The sequence below is a fragment of the Capricornis sumatraensis genome, chromosome 9, assembly GCF_032405125.1.
Source record: "Capricornis sumatraensis isolate serow.1 chromosome 9, serow.2, whole genome shotgun sequence".
NCBI classification, from domain to species: Eukaryota; Metazoa; Chordata; class Mammalia; order Artiodactyla; family Bovidae; genus Capricornis; species Capricornis sumatraensis.
In genome coordinates, this window is record NC_091077.1 from 51,738,555 (window position 1) to 51,759,913 (window position 21,359).

Genomic DNA, 21,359 nt, shown 5'->3' on the forward strand with positions numbered 1-21,359 from the left:
TATCTTAAAGCAAACATAAAAATCTTTTAACTTGTTTATGTTTATTTATAATGTTTTAACTCTAAAGGAAAATTACATTAACTTGATCTTAAATTTCCATTAGTTATAAAATTAATAAATAGATATTAACTATGCAAATTTAAAATTAGACATTTATATATTTATAAGCTAAGTATAATAGTTGTCATTTAAATATAGATTTACATGCTGAAATTAAAATGGAATTGATCTCTTTGTCTTTATTTAATTCTACCAAAGATAAATATATGTATATATATTGCTTTGTGTCTGTGCTTTTTGTTGTTTTATATTTATAGATAAATCTGTCTCATTCTCAAAAGCAAAATTTATCCATGTAATTCTCATATATAAAAGTTTATTTTCTACAGAGTTGAATATCAAAGTACGTGATTAATCACACATCCTCTTCAGCCTAAAATTTGACCTCATTTCCAAATCTATATAACTTTTTATAATATTATAGAAATATTTGTTGTGTTTATAGAACACTGAAACATAATATTAAAAAGTAAAAGTAACAAGTGTTTTGTTTCAACTGGTAAAGCAAGCTAATGTTTTTATGTACTGCACTTTTCTCTAAACAGAGATAATAGGTAAAATTTTAAATGCAAACACTAGAAATGAAGCAAACATAGCCACTACAGAAAGATTCCTGAAGTTATTCATTGTAGTATGTTTCAGACCTATGGAAGCTGGAATACAAAGACTACATGCTAAACCTTATAGCTAACAGGCTCAATGAAATCAACTGTACTATTTTGGATAAGTACTATTTTGTACTATGTTGGATCAGAAGCCGAAGTCACTATTATAAGACCTGATTCTAGACCATGGCTGGGTGGTCTAGGGATAAATATTGGTGCGGAAAGAAAGGATAGAGAACATACTTTTTAAAACATACTACTCATAATGCAATTTTTTAAAAAGATACTTGTAAAGATGATTTCAGGACTATACCCACAAAATAGATAATTAATTATGAGAGAAGCAAACCATGAGGCTGAAATAAAACTAGATTTTATATCTATACACACACATATATATATATATAAATGAGTAGAAATTTTAGAAATAAAACATTAAGTCATGCAATAAAACCTCAGTAGATGGTATAAAATTTAATACTGAAGAACAAATTAGTAAATTTGTATATAACTAAGGGATTCATCAATAACAGAACAAAAAGTAACAAACCACCCAAAACTTAATGGAGGGAGGGATATAGGCCTACCTCTTGAATATGTCAGCGTCACAAATTCTTGGGCCCAAGTTTTAAACCAGCCACAGAATACACAGAACACAGACTGAAAAAAACCCTAGTATAGATAGGCTCAGTTGATACAAAAGAAGAGAATGGAGGGAAAGAAAGAGAAAAGATAGTACTGACTCTGGTTCTTGCCAGATGACAAATTAGCATGAGCTGCAGAAATCCTATTTCAAGATCACAGGTCAGAACATCACCAACCTCTCAACAAAGAAAGCCCAGGACCGATTGGTTTAATGCATGAATTCCAAATATTTCAAGAATAATTATTAATCCTTCTTAAACTCTTTCAAAAAACAGAGAACATTTCCAAACTTACTTTACGAGGCCAACATCACCCTCATACCAAAGCCAGACAAAGACACAAGAAAACCGCAAGTCAATATCCCTGGATGAATATTGATACAAATATCCTCAATGAATACTAGCAGACCAAATTTAATAGCATATTAAAATATACAACATGACCAAATGGAATTTATCGCTGGGTTGCAAAGATGCTTCAACATATGCAAATGAATGTGACATAGTACATAAACAGAAGGAAGAACAAAATCACAAGATCATCCTGATAAGATCGAGGAGGCCTACAATGCTCAGTGACCCATGCAAGCACGAAATCTTCAACTGCTGAGGGGTGGAAGGCCTGAAGGGCGGTGGCCCCAACGGCAGGAGCAGTAGTGGCACTAATGGTATCTCATTCAGCTACACATTCCATGGAGACTCTCATGCCATGTTTGCTGAGTTCTTCGGTGGCCAAAATCCCTTTGACACCTTTTTTTGGTAGCGCAATGGGGAGGAAGGCATGGACATCGATGACCTGTTCTCTGGCTTCCCTATGGGCATGGGTGGCTTCACCAACATGAACTTTAGCCACTCCTGTCCTGCCCATGAGCCCACCCATAAGAAACAAGATCCCTCTGTCACCCATGACCTTAGGGTCTCACTTGAAGAGATCGACAGCAGCTGTAACAAGAAGATGAAAATCTCTCATATGTGGCTGAATCCTGACAGAAAGAGCATCCACAATGAAGACAAAATCTTGACTGTGGAAGTGAAGCAGGGGTGGAAAGAAGGGACCAAAGTCACCTTCCCCAAGGAAGGAGACCAGACTTCCAGCAACACTTCAGCTGATATCATCTTTGTTTTAAGGGACAAGCCACAAAATATCTCTAAGGGAGATGACTCTGATGTCATCAGGATCAGTCTTAGGGAGGCTCTGTGTGGCCCTACAGTCAATGTCCTCACTATGGACATCAGGACCATACCCGTTGTGTTCAAAGATGTCATCAGGCTTGGCATGCAGTGAGAAGTTCCCAGAGAAGCCCACCCTCTCCCCAAGGTGCCCAAGAAACATGGGGACCTCATTATTGAGTTTGAAGTGATCTTTCCAGAAAGGATTCCCCAGATGTCAAGAACCATTCTTGAGCAGGTTCTTCCATTATAGTCAACCCGTGTTGCCCAAGGACTGACCAGGGACTGTTCCAGAGCTCAAGGATTTCTGGACTATTCTACCAGCTGTGAACCTGAAGGAGGGCTCAGGGATGGCTTTTGTACTACTGAATGTTTTCCAGAGAATATATTATAATCTTTCAAAAAAAATCACATGATCATCCTAACAGATGCAGACAAAGTACTCGACAAAATTTAACACCCTTTCAGGATAAAAGCTCTCAACAAATTAGATATATATAAGGAATTCTCCTCAGTACAATGAAGGCCATATAGTAAAGGCCCAAAACTAACATCATATAAAATGATGAAAAGTTGAAAGGTTTTCTTCTAAGATCTAGAATAAGGCAAAGATAAAGAAAGATGTCCACTCTCACCAATTCTATTCAATACAGTACTGAGAGTCCTAGCCAAGACCATTAGGTAAGAAAAAGAAATTTAAAAAAACATTCAAATCAGATAGAAAAAAGTAAAATTATTTGCAGATGGCATGATCTTAGGGACAGAAAAGCCTAGCGACTCCACATTAAAAAAACTGTTAGAACAAGTGAAATCAGTAAAGTTGCAGGATACAAAATCAGTGTACAAAAATCAGTTGTATTTCTATGCACTAACAACGAAGTATCCAAACAGGAAATGAAGAAAACAATATATTACATTAGTAGAAAAATAATAAAATACTTAGAAGTAAACTAACAAAGAGGTGAAAGACTTGACACTGGAAAACTACAAAGCATAACTGGAAAAAAAACGCAAATGGAAAACATCTTGTGTTTATGTATAGGAATATTAACATTGTTAAAATGTCTATTCTACCTAGAGCAATCTACAGATTTAGTATAGATCTATTAAAATCCTAATGGAATTTTTTTTCAGAAATAAATGCTAAAATTAACAGAACCACAAAAGACCCCAAATAGCCAAAGCAATTTTAAGCAAGAAAAATAAAGCTGGAGGCATCACATTTCCCTATTTAAAAATACAGTTCAAAGTCACAATAATATAAACAATATGGCACTGGTATAAAAACAGATGAATTAACCAACCAAACAAGATAGAGAGTCCAGAAATAGAACTACTCATATATGGTGAGTTGATCTTTGACAAGGGTGCCAAGAATACTCAGTGGGGAAAGGACAGTGTCTTCAATAAATGGTTTTAGGAAAACTGGATATCCACATGCAAAACAATGATATTGGGACCTTATACCATTAAAAAAATTACCTCAAAATGGGTAAAGATGTAAATGTAAGAACTGAACAAGAACTCCTGGAAGAAAACCTAGAGAAAAGCTTCTTGACATTGGCCTTGGCAATTTCTTGGATATAATACCAAAAGCAGAGGCAGTGTGGGGACTTGAATCATAAACAGTTCACTACATTGATAAAACTTTCCCTAAATGATAGGAGTGGCTCACTGTGATTTATGCTGAAAACCTTTCCTTTTTAGAGCCAGGTAGAGGGCTCTACCAGAGCCCAGTGAAACACCCTAGTCTCTGAGTTTCTAATAAGCTTCTCTAGCAGACAGCATTTCCCACATGTTGTCATAGTTCATCACTTGGAGGAATCAAATGTGACTTGTGTAACTCAACAGGGAGAGAATTTTTAGACACTTTTGCCTGCTTTCCTCCAGACTTCGCCCATGTCTCTTTACCCTTTGATTTAGCTTTGTACTTCTTTGTTCTAATATCTCTTGTTATTGTTTAGTCATTAAGTCATGTCCAACTTTTTTGTGACCTCATGGACTGTAGCCCACTAGGCTCCTCTGTCCATGGGATTTCCCAGGCAAGAATATTGGAGTGGGTTGCCATTTCCTTCTCCAAGGGATCTTCCCCAGGAATCGAACCCTTGTCTCCAGCACTGGCAGGCAAATTCTTTACTGCTGAGCCAACAGGGAAGGTCCTGTGTGACTCCTCCTAGCAAATCAAAGCTGGGGGTGGTCTTGTGGATGCCTGACGTACCCCTCATTTTATGATACTAAAACTTGTCTAGAAAAAAGGAAAAGCTATTTCCCAATATCATTATCAACAGATACAAAAATTCTAAATAAAATATTGGCAGAATCAATCCCAATTTCTTGGTCATTCTACCCCCTCCTACTGACTCTCTCCCTCCACCATTCCCAACCACCGTATTTTAAAACTGACTGATGGAATGACTGAACTGAGAAAATAGCAATGATTAAACATTAGACACCAGGTTTCTCTGGTGGTTCAGTGGTAAGGAGTTCGCATACTAATGCAGGAGATACAGGTTTGATCCCTGGTCCAGGAGGATCCCACATGCCACAGAACAGCTGACCCCATGTGCCACAACTATTGAGCCTGTGCTCTAGAGCCCAGGAGTCATAACTACTGAGCCCATGTGTCACAATGACTGTGGCAACAACACATCACAATGAGGAGCCCATGCCACACAACTAGAGAGCAGCCCTTGCTCGAAGCAACTAGAGAAAAGCCCGTGCAGCAGCAAAGACCCAGTGTAGCCAAAAATAAAACATAATTTAAAAAATCAGACTATAAGATTTCAACTTAAAGATGGAATAAACATACTTTCCCCTATATTTCTTGATGAGTACAACTAAAAACCTTTCAAATTCTATATCAAACAAACATAAGGAAAATCCAAAAGATAAGAGAGAAGAGGGCAGACCAATTATGAACTGGAACAATAACATAGACATGAGTTTCTTACTTTCTCCCCACCATGTATCTCACACTTGGGGTTTAAGATGCTAACAGTCCAGAAATGTCAATCAGTTCAGTTCAGTCGCTCAGTTGTGTCCAACTCTTTGTGACCCCATGAACCGCAGCACACCAGGCCTCCCTGTCCATCATCAACTCCCGGAGTCCACCCAAACCAATGTCCATTGAGTCGGTGATGCCATCCAACCACCTCATCCTCTGTCGTCCCCTTCTCCTCCTGCCCTCAATCTTTCCCAGCATCAGAGTTTTTTCAAATGAGTCAGCTCTTCGCATCAGGTGGCCAAAGTATTGGGAGTTTCAGCATCAGTCCTTTCAATGAATATTCAGGACTGATTTCCTTTAGGATGGACTGGTTGGATCTCCTTGTAGTCCAAGGGACTCTCGAGAGTCTTCTCCAACACCACAGTTCAAAAGCATCTGTACTTCGGCGTTCAGTTTTTCTTTACAGTCCAACTCTCACATCCATACATGACCACTGGAAAAACCATAGCCTTGACTAGACGGACCTTTGTGGACAAAGTAATGTCTCTGCTTTTTAATATGCTGTCTAAGTTGGTCATAACTTTCCTTCTAAGGAGTAAGCATCTTTTAATTTCATGGCTGCAATCACCATCTGCAGTGATTTTGGAGCCCAGGAAAATAAAGTCAGCCACAGACAAAAAAAAAAAATACCCTCAAAAAATGAACAAATACACACTACTCCCTGTCTAATGAATCAGCAAAAGGGAGGCCTAGCAAAACAAAACTTTTAGTAAATAATTAACTTTACTCTGGACAAATATGATAGAAAAAAGTATGTAGCTCCCCTACTGCCCATGCCAGCAAAGCTGAGTGGAAAGATTTGTCTTTCACACACTTGTGTAACAAGCCTCTCCTGCCTGCCATGGAGAAAGTGTGGGAAGCTGGAACTCCCACCAACCCATAGTAATGAGGAGCCCACCTCTTCAGATGTCAACAGAGGCCAAGTGGGGAACCTGGACTTCTACCACTCCATGGCAGTAATGAGTCAGCTTTCTCTCTTCCTCTACCAGAGCAGTGTCAGAGAAAGCCAGTTAATACAGAAATTTTAATTAAATCTAGAGTCTCAGAATATAGTAAGAGCAGAATTATACTCTTTTCAAATGCTTACAGAACTTATACCAAAACAGACTATATCTTACGTAATAAAACAAACCTCAACAAATTTAAAAGAATTAAAATGATACAGAAGTTGCTCTGCTACATAATGAATGCATATTAGAAATAAATAATAGGATAAGATGAAAAATTCCAGCACAGCTGCAAACTAGCAAACATCTTAATAATTTATATGTCAAGGGGTAAGTCTCAAGGGCAGCCTTAAAATGCACTGAATTGAATGAAAATAATAGCATATCAAAACTGGAAAATAGCTAGAACTGTGTTAAGAAGGAAATTTATAATACTAAGTTCATATATCTGGATAGAGGAAAAGTCTCAAATGAAAAAACCAAGGAAGACTGGCCAAGATGGCAGGGTAGAAAGACCCTGAGCTCACCTCCTCTCACAGGCACACCAAAATCACAATTATCTCCAGAACAACCAATCGATGAAAAAGACTGGAATCTATCAAAAAGATTTTCTACAACTAAAGACATAAAGAAGGAACCACAACAAGATGAATAAGAGGGGCAGACTTGTGATATAGTCAAGGCCATACTCCTGGGTGGGTGGCCCACAAACTGAAGAACAGTTACATTGCAGAGGTTCTCTCAAAGGAGTGAGAGATCTCAGCCCCATGTCTTGGCTCCCCAGCCTATGGGGCCTGTAGCAGGAAGGTGAGCATTTGGCTTTGAAGGCCAGGAGTCCTTACATTTAAGGAGTCCCAGAGAGCTGGGGAAATAGAGATTCCCCTCTTAAAGTGTTAATCACTGAGTCATGTCCAACTGTTTGTGACCCCATGGGCTGTATAGCCCACTATGCTCCTCTGTCTATGGAATTCTCTAGGCAAGAATACTGGAGTGGGTTGCCATTTCCTTCTCCAGGGGATCTTCCTGGCCCAAGGATCTAATGCGAGTCTCCTGCATTGCTGGAAGATTTTTTACTGTCTGAGCTACCAGAGATGAAGCCTCTTCCCTCTTAAAGAGTACACTCAAAATCTCATATGCTCTAGTACCCAGGGCAGAAGTGGTAATTTGAGAGGAGCCTGGGTTAGACCCACCTGCCGATCGTGGAGAGTCTCTTGGAGAGACCACAGGCAATTAGCCCTGGGGACACAGACACTGGCAGAAGCCATTGGGGGGAGCTCCTTGTACCATGTGGATACTGGTGCTGGCAAGTGTCATCATGGAATTCTCCCTTTAGCTCACTTGTACCAAGACCTGCTCCCATTCTCCAACAGCAGATAGGTGCCAGTGTTGGGATGACTCAGGCCAAGAAACCACCTGGGTGGAGACACAGCCACACCCATCAGCAGACAGGCTGCCTTAAGACCCCCTGCACCCACGGTCACCTCTGGACATGGCCCTGTCCACTGAGGGCCCAGCACTCAGTTCTAACCACCAGCAGGCAGCCAACAGTCCCAGAATCCCCTAGTCCCTGGTCCTGCTCTCCAGGGAGCTGGCTCTAGCCTCTAGACCAGTCTCACCCACCAGGGAACAGATAGCAGACTCAAGAAACCACAGTGCCCCAGCCTGAGAACCCAGCCTACCTATTAGCATGCCAGATCCTGCCCTGAGACCAGCTGGGTCACAGTTTTGTTCACTAGCAGGCCAATATGAACTTCAGGATACCCAGGATTTTGTATCCAACTGTGTCAGGAAACTCCCCCATTCCCAGCAGCAATCAAACACAGCCCTGGCCCCCAGGTCCTACAGCCAGACCCCAGGACCTGCCTCTGCCCACCAGTAGGCCAGCACTAACCCCAGAATCTGGCTTCACCCACCAATTTGCAGTCAGCAGCAAATCCAGTCTTCTAAAACCTGAGTCTGCCTACCAGTGACCCATCGTAAGCCCTAGGACTCCCTGGGGCTCTGCAGTTAGCCACTTTGTGACCCAGTCCTACCAATCAGCAGCCAGCAGCCTCTGCATAAGGCACGGTCTGGCATCCAGTTGGACTGGGGACCAATCAAACTTACCATACCACCCCCACAGACTGCCACAACTGGAAGATTCACATAGCCATCATAGGAAAACCCCCTAGAGCATACCTCTTGGGTGGCAAGAGGGGTGTGTGCTCCTGGGACACACAGGACATCTCCTAAATAAGGTCACTTCACCAAGGTTGAGAAATATAACTTACCAATACATAAGAAAAAAAACACATCAATTTAGGCAAAATGCAGTGACAGAGAAACATCTTACAGAGAAAGGAATAAGATTGAAACCCCAGGAGAAGAACTAAGTGAAGTAAAGATAGGAAATCTACTCAAAAAGTTCAGGGTAACGATGGTAAAGATGATCAGAGAACTCACAAGAAGAATGGACGCACAGAGTGAGAAGTTAGAGGTTTTTAACAAGGATTAGAAAATATAAAGAACAACCAAACAGATCAAAAATATAATGGAAATGAAAAATACAGTAGAAGGAATAAACAGACTAAATGATATAGAGGAACAGGTCAGCAAGGTTAAGCAGAGTAGTGGACATCACTGATTCTGAACAAAAGGAAAAAAAAAATTAAAAGAAATTAAAACAATTTACAAGACCTTTGACACAAGGCCAAGCGTTGACATTATAGGGGTCCCAAAAAGAGAAGAGAGAAAGGGGCTGAGAACATATTTGAAGACACAATAGCTGAAAATTTCCCTAACTGGGAAAGAAAACAGACATCCAAGTCCAGAAGGGGCAGAGAGTTTTGTACAGGACTAACTCAAAGAGGAACACACACCAAGACTCTAAAAATGAATAAAACAAATAATAATAACAAATAAATAAGATATAAAATAAAAATAAATAAAACAAAAATTAAAGCTAAAGAGTATTAAAAACAGCAAAGGAAAAGCAACAAATAACTCTCATGGGGGACTCTCATAAGACTATTGGCTGATTTTTCAGCAGGAACTGAAGGGAGTGGCATGATATATTTAAAGTGATGAAAGAGAAAAATCTACAACCAAGAACACTCTATCAGCAAGGCTCTCTTTCAGAGCTGATGGAGAGATCAAAAGCTTTAAAGACAAACAAAACTAGGGGCTTTAAAGACAAACAAAACTAGGAGCTTTAAAGACAAATAAAAGCCACTATCAAAACAGCTTAGTGAGAAATGTTACAGGAACTTCTGAGTAAAAAATAAAAAGCCACAACTAGAAACATGAAATTACAAAATAAAAGAGCTCATCAGCAAAGGCAAACATACAGAAAAGGTATCATTGTTGCACAAAGTTAGTAGGAGGGAATTTTTAAAGAAGTAATAAAACCAAATATATCAACAATAAGCAGGTAAGGAATACACAAAACAATTAAAGAAAAACAATTACAAGGGGAGAGTACAAATGCAGAGTTGTTCAAATGCAATTCAAAGTAGGAGATCGGCAACTTAAAAGAACCATGGATAAATATATGAATTGCTTTATAAAAACCTCACTGTAACAAAAAACCAAAAACCTATAAGATACAGACACAAAAGAAAAAAATCCAAACATGACACTAAAGACAGTCATCAAATCACAAGAGAACAAAAGAAGAAAGGGGAAAAAACCCAAAAAAACCCTAGAAAAGGTAATTCAAAACAATTAACAAAAGGACAATAAGCTCACAAAATTCAACATAAAAAAGCCCTCAAAACCAAAAACCATTCAAAAAATGAGGAGGCCAAAAGACATTTCTCAAAACACACAAATAATCAAAATGCACATGAAAAGATCCTCAACTTTGTTAGACAAATGCAAATCAAAATTATAATCAAGTACCAACTCACACTGGTCATAATGGCCATCAATAAAGAGACTATAAACAACAAGTGCTGAAGAGAGTATGGGAAAAAAATCCTCCTACACTCTTGGTGGGAATGTAAATTGTTGCAGCCACTATGGAAAACACTATTCAGATTTCTCAAAAATGTACAGAGTTACCACATGATCCAGCAATTCCACTCATGAACATATATCCAAAGGAGACTCATTCAAAGAGATACATGTACTACTATGTTCACAGCAGCACTACTCACCATGGCCAAAGAAATAACCTAAATGTCCACTGACAGATGAATGAATCAAAAAGATGTGATACATAAATGCAATGGACAACTACTCACCAACAGAAAGTGAAATAATGCCATCTGCAGCAACATGAATATTCCTACAGATTATCGTACTAGTAAATGAAGTCAGAAAGAGAAAGACAAATACCATATGATATTACTTACAGATGGTAAGTAAAATGACAGAATGAACTTATCTACCAAACAGAAACAGACTCACAGACACAGAAAACAGACCTGCAGTTGCCATGGGGTAGAGGGACTGGAAGAGGGAGGGAGTGGGAGTTTGGGATTAGCAGAAGCAAACTGCTACGGCATGGATAAACAAGGTCTTACTATACAGAACAATAAACTACATTCAATATCCTGTGACAACTGTAATTGAAAAGAATATGAAAAAAAACCTATATACATGTAAAACTAAATCACTTGCGCTATACTGCAGAAATTAACACAACAATGTAAACCAACTATACTTTTTTTTTTATTGGAGGCTAATTACTTTACAATATTGTAGTGGTTTTGCCATATACTGACGTGAATCAGCCATGGGTGTACATGTGTTCCCCATCCTGAACCCCCCTCCCATCTCCCTCCCCATACCATCCCTCAGGGTCATCCCAGTGAACCAGCCCTGAGCACCCTGTCTCATGCACTGAACCTTGACTGGCGATCTATTTCACATATGATTGCAAAGAAAGGCAATGCCAAAGAATGCTCAAACTACCGCACAATTGCACTCATCTCACATGCTACTAAGTAATGCTCAAAATTCTCCAAGCCAGGCTTCAGCAATATGTGAACCGTGAACTTCCAGACGTTCAAGCTGGTTTTAGAAAAGGCAGAGGAACCAGAGATCAAATTGCCAACATCCACTGGATCATTGAAAAAGCAAGAGAGTTCCAGAAAAACATCTATTTTTGCTATTTTGACTATGCCAAAGCCTTTGACTGTGTGGATCACAATAAACTGGAAAATTCTGAAAGAAATGGGAATACCAGACCACCTGACCTGCCTCCTGAGAAACCTATATTCAGGTCAGGAAGCAACAGAACTGGACATGGTCTGCAGCCGACTAGCTCTGTACAGGTTTCAATGCCATTCTCCCAAATCATCCCACCCTCTCCCTCTCCCTCTGAGTCCAAAAGATTATTCTATACATCTGTCTCTTTAGCTGTCTCGCATACAGGGTTATCGTTACCATCTTTCTAAATTCCATATATACACGTTAGTATACTGTATTGGTGTTTTTTTTTTTCTGGCTTACTTCACTCTGTATAATCGGCTCCAGTTTCATCCACCTCATTAGAACTGATTCAAATGTATTATTTTTAATGGCTGAGTAATACTCCATTGTGTATATGTACCACAGCTTTCTTATCCATTCATCTGCTGATGGACATGTAGGTTGTGTCCATGTCCTGGCTATTATAAACAGTGCTGCAATGAACATTGGGGTACATGTGTCACTTTCAATTCTGGCTTCCTTGGTGTGTATGCCCAGCAGTGGGATTGCTGGGTCATAAGGCATATAAGAAATGAATCGCCAGTCCAGGTTCCATGCAGGATACAGGATGCTCAGGGCTGGTGCACTGGAATGACCCAGAGGGATGGTACAGGGAGGGAGGTGGGAGGGGGGTTCAGGATGGGGAACACGTGTACATCTGTGGCAGATTCTTGTTGATGTATGGAAAAACCAATATGGTATTGTAAAGTAATTAGCCTCCAAATAAATAAATTTAGATTAAAAAAGAACTGGACATGGAACAACAGACTGGTTCCAAATAGGAGAAAGAGTACATTAAGGCTGTATATTGTCACCCTGCTTATTTAATTTATATGCAGAGTACATCATGAGAAATGCTGGGCTGGAAGAAGCACAAGCTGGAATCAAGATTGCCGGGAGAAATATCAATAACCTCAGATATGCAGATGACACCATCCTTATGGCAGAAAGTGAAGAGGAACTAAAAAGCCTCTTGATGAAAGTGAAAGAGGAGAGTGAAAAAGTTGGCTTAAAGCTCAACATTCAGAAAATGAAGATCATGGCATCCGGTCCCATCACTTCATGGGAAATAGATGGGGAAACAGTGTCAGACTTTATTTTTGGGGGCTCCAAAATTACTGCAGATGGTGACTGCAGCCATGAAATTAAAAGATGCTTACTCCTTGGAAGGAAAGTTATGACCAACCTAGATAGCATACTGAAAAGCAGAGACATTACTTTACCAACAAAGGTCCATCTAGTCAAGGCTATGGTTTTTCCAGTGGTCATGTATGGATGAGAGTTAGACTGAGATGTGAGAGAAAGCTGAGCGCTGAAGAATTGATGCTTTTGAACTCTTGAGAATCCCGTGGACTGCAAGGAGATCCAACCAGTCCATCCTAAAGGAGATAAGTCCTGGATGTTCATTGGAAGGACTGATGTTGAAGCTGAAACTCCAATACTCTGGCCACCTGATGCGAAGAGCTGACTCATTTGAAAAGACCCTGATGCTGGGAAAGATTGAGGGCAGGAGGAGAAGGGGACGACAGAGGATGAGATGGTTGGATGGCATCACCAACTCAATGGTCATGGGTTTGGGTGGACTCCGGGAGTTGGTGATGGACAGGGAGACCTGGCGTGCTGCGGTTCACGGGGTCACAAAGAGTCAGACACAACTGAGTCACTGAAATGAACTGAACTGAAAATTGATGACCAGTGCAAGTTCGACACATGAAGCAAAAGCTGGTGCTCTGTAACAACCCAGAGGGATGGGGTGGGCAGGAAGGTAGGAGGGGGTTCAGGACAGGGGGACCCATGCATACCCATGGTTGATTCATGTCAATGTATGGAAAACCCACCACAATATTATAAGGTGATTAGCCTTCAATTAGAATAAGTTAATTTTAAAAAAAGCTACAAACAACAAATGCTGGGGAAAGTGTGGAGAAAAGGAAGCCTCCTACAATGTCAGTGAGAATGTAAACTGCTGCAGTGTCTATGAATAACACTGTAGGTTTCACAAAAAAAGTACAGAAATAATTGCCAAGGATCCAGGAATCCCATTCCTGGGCATACATCCAGACAAAACAATCATTCAAAGGAAAACGTGCACCCCTATGTTCATAGGAACACTCTTCTGAATAGCCAAGACAAGGAAACAACCCCATAGTCTGTCAACTGGTGAACGGATCAAGAAGATGAGGTATACATACACAACAGGGTACTGAATTTTATTTAGCCACAACAGAGAATGAAATTATGCCATTTGCAGCAACATGGATGGACCTAGAGATTACCATACTAAGTGAAGCAAATCAGAAAGAGAAAGACAAATACCTCATGACACCACTTATATTTGGAATCTAAAATCTGACACAAATGAGCTCATCTACAAAACAGAAAACAACCAAGAGATATAAAGAACAGACCTGTGGTTGTCAAGGGGGAAATGATAAGGAAGGGATGGATAAACAGTTTGGGATTAACAGATACATAGAGAATGTGTGAACAAGGTCCTACTGTGTCCAGAGGAAACTATATTAACTATCCTGTGATAAAGATAATGGAGATAAATAAAAGAATGTACATATATGTAAATTGAAATCACTGCACAGTAATGCAGAAATCAACATTGTTAATAACTAAAATGCAATAAAATTAATTTTTAAAAATCTAAGTATGGTATTGACATAAAAAGAAGCATACAAATCAATGAAACAGAGGACAGACCCTAGAAAACAATCCACACACTATTGGTCAATTAATTTGATGACAGAGGCAAGCACATTCAACAGAGCAAAGAGTGTCTTCTGCAAGTGGTATAGGGAAAGATGGACAGCCACATGTAAAACAATGAAGACAGAATACATCCTCCTATTATACAAATAAATTGAAAAGAGTTTAAAGACTAAAGTATAAGTCATAGTATCATAGAACCACAGAAAATATAGGCTAAATATTCTCTAATAGTTGTAACACTTTCTTCGATATACCTCCCAAATTAAAAGAAAAAATTTCATTGAGACCTAATAAATTTTATTACCATTTAAAGAGAAAAGAAAGATTCACCAAGGCAAAAAGACAGTCTTCTAAATGGGAGAAAATATTTGAAAACACTGTGACTGACAAGGGCTTAATTTATCAAATATACAAACAGCTAAAAAAAAAAAATAGGCTGGAGATCAAAGGGACAATTCTCCAAAATAGACATCCAGAGGTCAAACTGACATATGAAAAGTTTCTCAACACCCCTGATAATTACAGAAAGCAAATCAAAGATAAGCTTTGATTTATTATGATATAGTGATTTAGCATGACTCACTAGTCAGAATCACCATCATTAAAAAGGATAGAAACAAAGACTGGAGAGGGTAAGGAGAAAAGGAAACACTCCAACAGTGCTGGAGAAAATATAAGTTGGTGCAGCCTCTATGGATAACACTGTGTAAGTTTCACCAAAAAACTATAAAATGAATTACCATAGGATACCACTCCTGGGCATATATCTAGACAAAGCAATCATTCAAAGAGATAGATGGACCTCACTGTTCATAGGAGCACTCACCACAACAGCCAAGACAAGGACACAACCTGGTGGTCCATTAAAACATGTGTGGAAATTAATTTTTAACAAGTGCATGGATCAAGAAGATGAAGTGTACATATATACACAACAGAGCCACAACAGAGTATTAAATTATGCCACTGGCAACATATTAAGCGAAGGAAATTAGAAAGAAAAAGAAAACTCCATTTTAATATCCCTTAAATTTGCAATCTAAAAACACAAATAAGCAAAACTAAAAAATAACTCAGAGATACAGAGAACAGACAGGTACTTGGCAAGAAGGACAGGCAGGGATGAGATGAGTTCAGTTCAGTCGCTCAGTCGTGTCCGACTCTTTGCGACCCCACGAATCACAGCACGACAGGCCTCCCTGTCCATCACCATCTCCTGGAGTTCATTCAGACTCACATCCATTGAGTCAGTGATGCCATCCAGCCATCTCATCCTCTGTCATCCCCTTCTCCTCCTGCCCCCAATCCCTCCCAGCATCAGAGTCTTTTCCAATGAGTCAACTCTTTGCATGAGGTGGGCAAAGTACTGGAGTTTCAGCTTTACCATCATTCCTTCCAAAGAAATCCCAGGACTGATCTCCTTCAGAATGGACTGGTTGGATCTCCTTGCAGTCCAAGGGACTCTCAAGAGTCTTCTCCAACACCACAGTTCAAAAGCATCAATTTTTTAGCGCTCAGCCTTCTTCACTGCCGGGAGCCAGCGTGAGGAATCCCGCCTGTGGCAAAGGTCATGAGGAAGGAAGCCCGACAAAACGCAAAGGCATGATCTGGCTTCAGGGGTTCCCCCTGGGTTTTCCTGAACATCTACCCCCAAAAACCAGAGTCTGCCTGCTTTATTGTACTGTGCTTTCCACTCTTCTGACATTGTCTGGAAAAAGTTAACTCAGGGCTTCAGTTAACAGTCTCCTGCATATAAAAAGAATGTCTTGGTTTAAACCCCTTAGATGGCTTTCTAACAGTGTACAGCCTTGATGTACTCCTTTTCCTATTTGGAACCAGTCTGTTGCTCCATGTCCAGTTCTAACTGTTGCTTCCTGAGCTGCATACAGATTTCTCAAGAGGCAGGTCAGGTGGTCTGGTATTCCCATCTCTTTCAGAATTTTCCACAGTTTATTGTGATCCACACAGTCAAAGGCTTTGGCATAGTCAATAAAGCAGAAATAGATGTTTTTCTGGAACTCTCTTGCTTTTTCCATGATCCAGCGGATGCTGGCAATTTGATCTCTGGTTCCTCTGCCTTTTCTAAAACCAGCTTGAACATCTGGAAGTTCACAGTTCACGTATTGCTGAAGCCTGGCTTGGAGACTTTTGAGCATTACTTTATTAGCATGTGAGATGAGTGCAATTGTGCAGTAGTTTGAGCATTCCTTGGCATTGCCTTTCTTTGAGATTGGAATGAAAACTGACCTTTTCCAGTCCTGTGGCCACTGCTGAGTTTTCCAAATTTGCTGGCATATTGAGTGCAGCACTTTCACAGCATCATCTTTCAGGATTTGAAACAGCTCAATTGGAATTCCATCACCTCCACTAGCTTTGTTCGTAGTGATGCTTTCTAAGGCCCACTTGACTTCACATTCCAGGATGTCTGGCTCTAGATGAGTGATCACATTATCAAAAACTAATAAAAAATGGAATAAAAAATATACAGGAGATTGAATGCATAATTCTCCAAATAGACCTCCAGATACCCAATGGACATGGGAAAATCATGTCAACCTGGCTGATTGTTATAGAAATGCAAATCTAAATCATAGTGAAGTATCACATCACAAAGGCCAGAATGGTTATCATTAAAAGGCTGAGGTCAATTTTCATTACAATCCCAAGGAAAGGCAATGCCAAATAATGTTCAAACTGCTGTACAATTGCACTCATCTCACATGCTAGGAAAGTAATGCTCAAAATTTTCCAAGCTAGGCTTCAACACTATATGACCCGAGAACTTCCAGATATTCAAGGTGGATTTAGAAAAGGCAGAGGAACCAGAGATCAAATTGTCAGCATGCGTTGGATCATAGAAAAAGCAAAAGAATTCCAGAAAAATATCTGCTTTATTGACTATGCCAAAGCCTTTGCCTGTGTGAATCACAAAAAACTCTGGAAAATTCTTAAAGAGGTGAGAATACCAGACCATACCAGACCACCTGACCTGCCTCCTGAGAAATCGGTATGCAGGTCAGGAAGCAACAGTTAGAACTGGACATGGAACAACAGACTGGTTCCAAATTGGGAAAGGAGTATGTCAAGGCTGTATATTGTCACCCTGCTTATTTAACATATATGCAGAGCACATCAGGTGAAATGCTGGGCTGGATGAAGCACAAGCTGGAATCAAGATTGCCAGGAGAAATACCAATAACTTCAGATACGCAGATGACACCACCCTTATGGCAGAAAGTAAAGAAGAACTAAAGAGCCTTTTGAAGAAACTGAAAAGAAGAGAAGTGAAAAAGTTGGCTCAAAACTCAACATTCAGAAAACGAAGATCATGGCATCCGGTCCCATCACTTCATGGCAAACAGATGGGGAAACAATGGAAACAGTGAGAGACACTGACAATATACAATATACAGCCTTGATGTACTCCTTTCCTGATTTGGAACCAGTCTGTTGTTCCATGTCCAGTTCCAACTGTTGTTTCTTGACCTGCATACAGATTTCTCAGGAGGCAAAAGGTGGTGGTGCTCCCATCTCTTGAAGAATCTTCCAGTGTTTGTTGTGATCCACATAGTCAAAAGCTTTGGCACAGTCAGTAAAGCAAAGGTAGATGTTTTTCTGGAACTCTCTTGCTTTTTTGATGATCCAACGGATGTTGGCAATTTGATGTCTGGTTCCTCTGCCTTTACTAAATCCAGCTTGAATATCTGGAAGTTCACAGTTCATGTACTATTGAAGCCTGGCTTGGAGGATTTTGAACGTTACTTTGCTAGCATGTGATGAGTATAATTGTGCAGCAGTTTGAGCATTCTTGGGCACTCCCTTTCTCTGGGATTGGAATGAAAACTGACCTTTTCCAATCCTGTGGCCACTGCTGAGCTTTCCAAATTTGCTGGCATATTGAGTGCAACATTTCCACAGCATCATCTTTTAGGATTTTAAATATCTCAACTGGAATTCTATCACCTCCACTAGCTTTGTTTGTAGTGATGTTTCCTAAGGCTCACTTGACTTCACATTCCAGGATGTTTGGCTCTATGTGAGTGATCACACCATTGTGGTTATCTGGGTCATTAAATCTTTTTTGTATAGTTCCTCTGTGTATTTTTGCCACTTCTTCTTAATATCTTCTGCTTCTATTAGGTCCATACCATTTCTGTCCTTTATCGAGCCCATCTTTGCATGAAATGTTCCCTTGGTATCTCTAATTTTCTTGAAGAGATCTCTAGTCTTTCCCATTCTATTGTTTTCCTCTGTGTCTTTGCACTGATCACTGAGGAAGGCTTTTTCTTCTCTCCTTGCTATTCTTTGGAACTCTGCATTCAGATGGATATATCTTTCCTTTTCTCCTTTGCCTTTCACTTCTCTTCTTTTCTCAGCTATTTGTAAGGCCTCCTCAGACAACCATTTTGCCTTTTTGCATTTCTTTTTCTTGGGGATGGGTCTTGATCACTGCCTCCTGTACAATGTCATGAACTTCCATCCATAGTTCTTCAAGCACTCTATCAGATCTAATCCCTTGAATCTATTTGTCACTTCCACTGTATAACTGTGAGTGGTGATGGAAGTAAAGTCCGAAGTTATAAAGAACAATATTGCATAGGAACCTGGACTGTTAGGTCCATGAATCAAGGAAAATTGAAAGTGGTCAAACAAGAGATGGCAAGAGTGAACATCAACATTTTAGGAATCAGTGAACTAAAATGGAATGGAATGGGTGAATTTAACTCAGATGACCATTTTATCTACTACTATCGGCAAGAATCCCTTAGAAGAAATGGAGTAGCCCTTACAGTCAACAAAAGTGTCTGAAATGCAGTAGCTGGGTGCAATCTCAAAAACAACAGAATGATCTCTGTTCGTTTCCAAGGCAAACCATTCAATATCACAGTAATTCAAGTCTTTACCCCAACCAGTAATGCTGAAGAAGCTGAAGTTGAATGGTTCTATGAAGGCCTGCAAGACATTCTAGAACCAACACATTCTAGAACCAACACCCCCGAAAGATGTCCTTTGCATTACTGGGGGCTAGAATGCAAAAGTAGGAAGTCAAGAGATACCTGGAGTAACAGGGAAGTTTGGTCTTGGAGTACAAAATGAAACAGGGCAAAGGCTAACAGAGTTTTGCCAAGAGAACACACTGGTCATAGCAAACACCTTCTTCCAACAACACAACATGTCCTACACATGGACATCACTAGATGGTCAATGCTGAAATCAGACTGATTATATTCTTTTGCAGCCAAAGATGGAGAAGCTCTGTAGAGTCAGCAAAAACAAGGCCTGGAGCTGAGTGTGGCTCAGATCATAAACTCCTTACTGCCAAATTCAGATTTAAATTGAAAGAAGTAGGGAAAACCACTAGACCATTCAGGTAGGACTTAAATCAAAGACCCCAAATAGCCAAAGCAATCTTGAGAAAGAAGAATGGAACTGGAGGAATCAACCTTCCTGACTTCAGACTATACTACAAAGCTATAGTCATCAAGGCAGTATGTTACTGGCATATAAAAATATAGACCAATGGAACAACACAGAAAGCCCAGAGATAAATCTGTGCACCTTATCTTTGACAAAGGAGGCAAAAATATACAATGGAGAAAAGACAGTCTCTTCAACAAGTGGTGCTGGGAAAACTGGTCAACTCTATGTAAAAGAATGAAATTAGAACACTTCTAAGAGCATACACAAAAATAAATTCAAAATGGATTAAAGACTTAAGACCAGAAACTGCTGCTGCTGCTACTGCTGCTAAGTCGCTTCAGTCGTGTCTGACTCTGTGCGACCCCATAGATGGCAGCCCACCAGGCTCCTCCACCCCCGGGATTCTCCAGGCAAGAACACTGGAGTGGGCTGCCATTTCCTTCTCCAATGCATCAAAGTGAAAAGTGAAAGTGAAGTCGCTCAGTTGTGTCCGACTCTTTGAGATCCTATGGACTATAGCCTACTGGCTCCTCCGTCCATGGGATTTTCCAGGCTATAAAACTCTTAAGCAGAACACTCTGACATAAATCACAACAAGATCCTCTATGACCCACCTCCTAGAGTAATGGAAATAAAAACAAAAACAAACAAATGGGATCTAATTAAACTTAAAAGCTTTTTGCACAATGAAGGAAACAATAAGGTGAAAAGACAACCCTCAGAATGGGAGAAAATAATAGCAAATGACACAACTGACAAAGAATTAATCTCCAAAACTTATAAGCAGCTCATGCAGCTCAATATCAGAAAAACAAACAACCCAATCAAAAAAGGGGCAGAAGACCTAAAACAGACATTTCTCCAAAGAAGATATAGATGGCTAATGAACATATGAAAAGGTGCTCAACATCGCTCATTATTAGAGAAATGCAAATCAAAACTATAATGAGGTATTATTTCACATTGGTCAGAATGACCACCATCAAAAAGTCTACAAACAATAAATGCAGGAGAGGGTATGGAGAAAAAGAAACTCTTACACTGTTGGTGGTAAATCAAATTGATACAACTACTATGGCAAACAGTATGGAGATGCCTAAAAAAACTAGGAATAAAACCACCACACAACCCAGCCATCCCACTACTGGGTGTACATCCTAAGGAAACCATAAATGAAAAAGACACATGTATCTCAATGTTCACTGAAGTACTAATTACAATATCTAGGACATGGAAGTAACCTAAATGTACATCAACAGACAAATGACTAAGGAAGCTGTGATACATATACACAATGGAATATTACTCACTTTTAGAAAGGAATGCATTTGAGTCAGTTCTAATGAGGTGGATGAACCTTGAGGCTATCATATAGAAGGAATTAAGTCAGAAAGCTATAACAAACCTAGACAGCATATTAAAAAGCAGAGACATTACTTTGCCAACATAGTCAAATCTATGGTTTTTCCAGTAGTCATGTAGCGATGTGAGAGTTGGACCATAAAGAAAACTGAGCACTGAAGAATTGATACTTTGGAACTGTGGTATTGGAGAAGATTCTTGAGAGTCCCTTGGACTGCATGTATATCAAACCTGTCAATCCTAAAGGAAATCA

General features: G+C 39.8%; 1 pseudogene; it reads left to right on the forward strand.

The window, feature by feature from the left end:
- Nucleotides 1-1,877: 1,877 nt before the first annotated feature.
- Nucleotides 1,878-2,732, forward strand: LOC138086601 (dnaJ homolog subfamily B member 1 pseudogene; annotated as a pseudogene).
- The last annotated feature ends 18,627 nt before the right edge of the window (nt 2,733-21,359 follow it).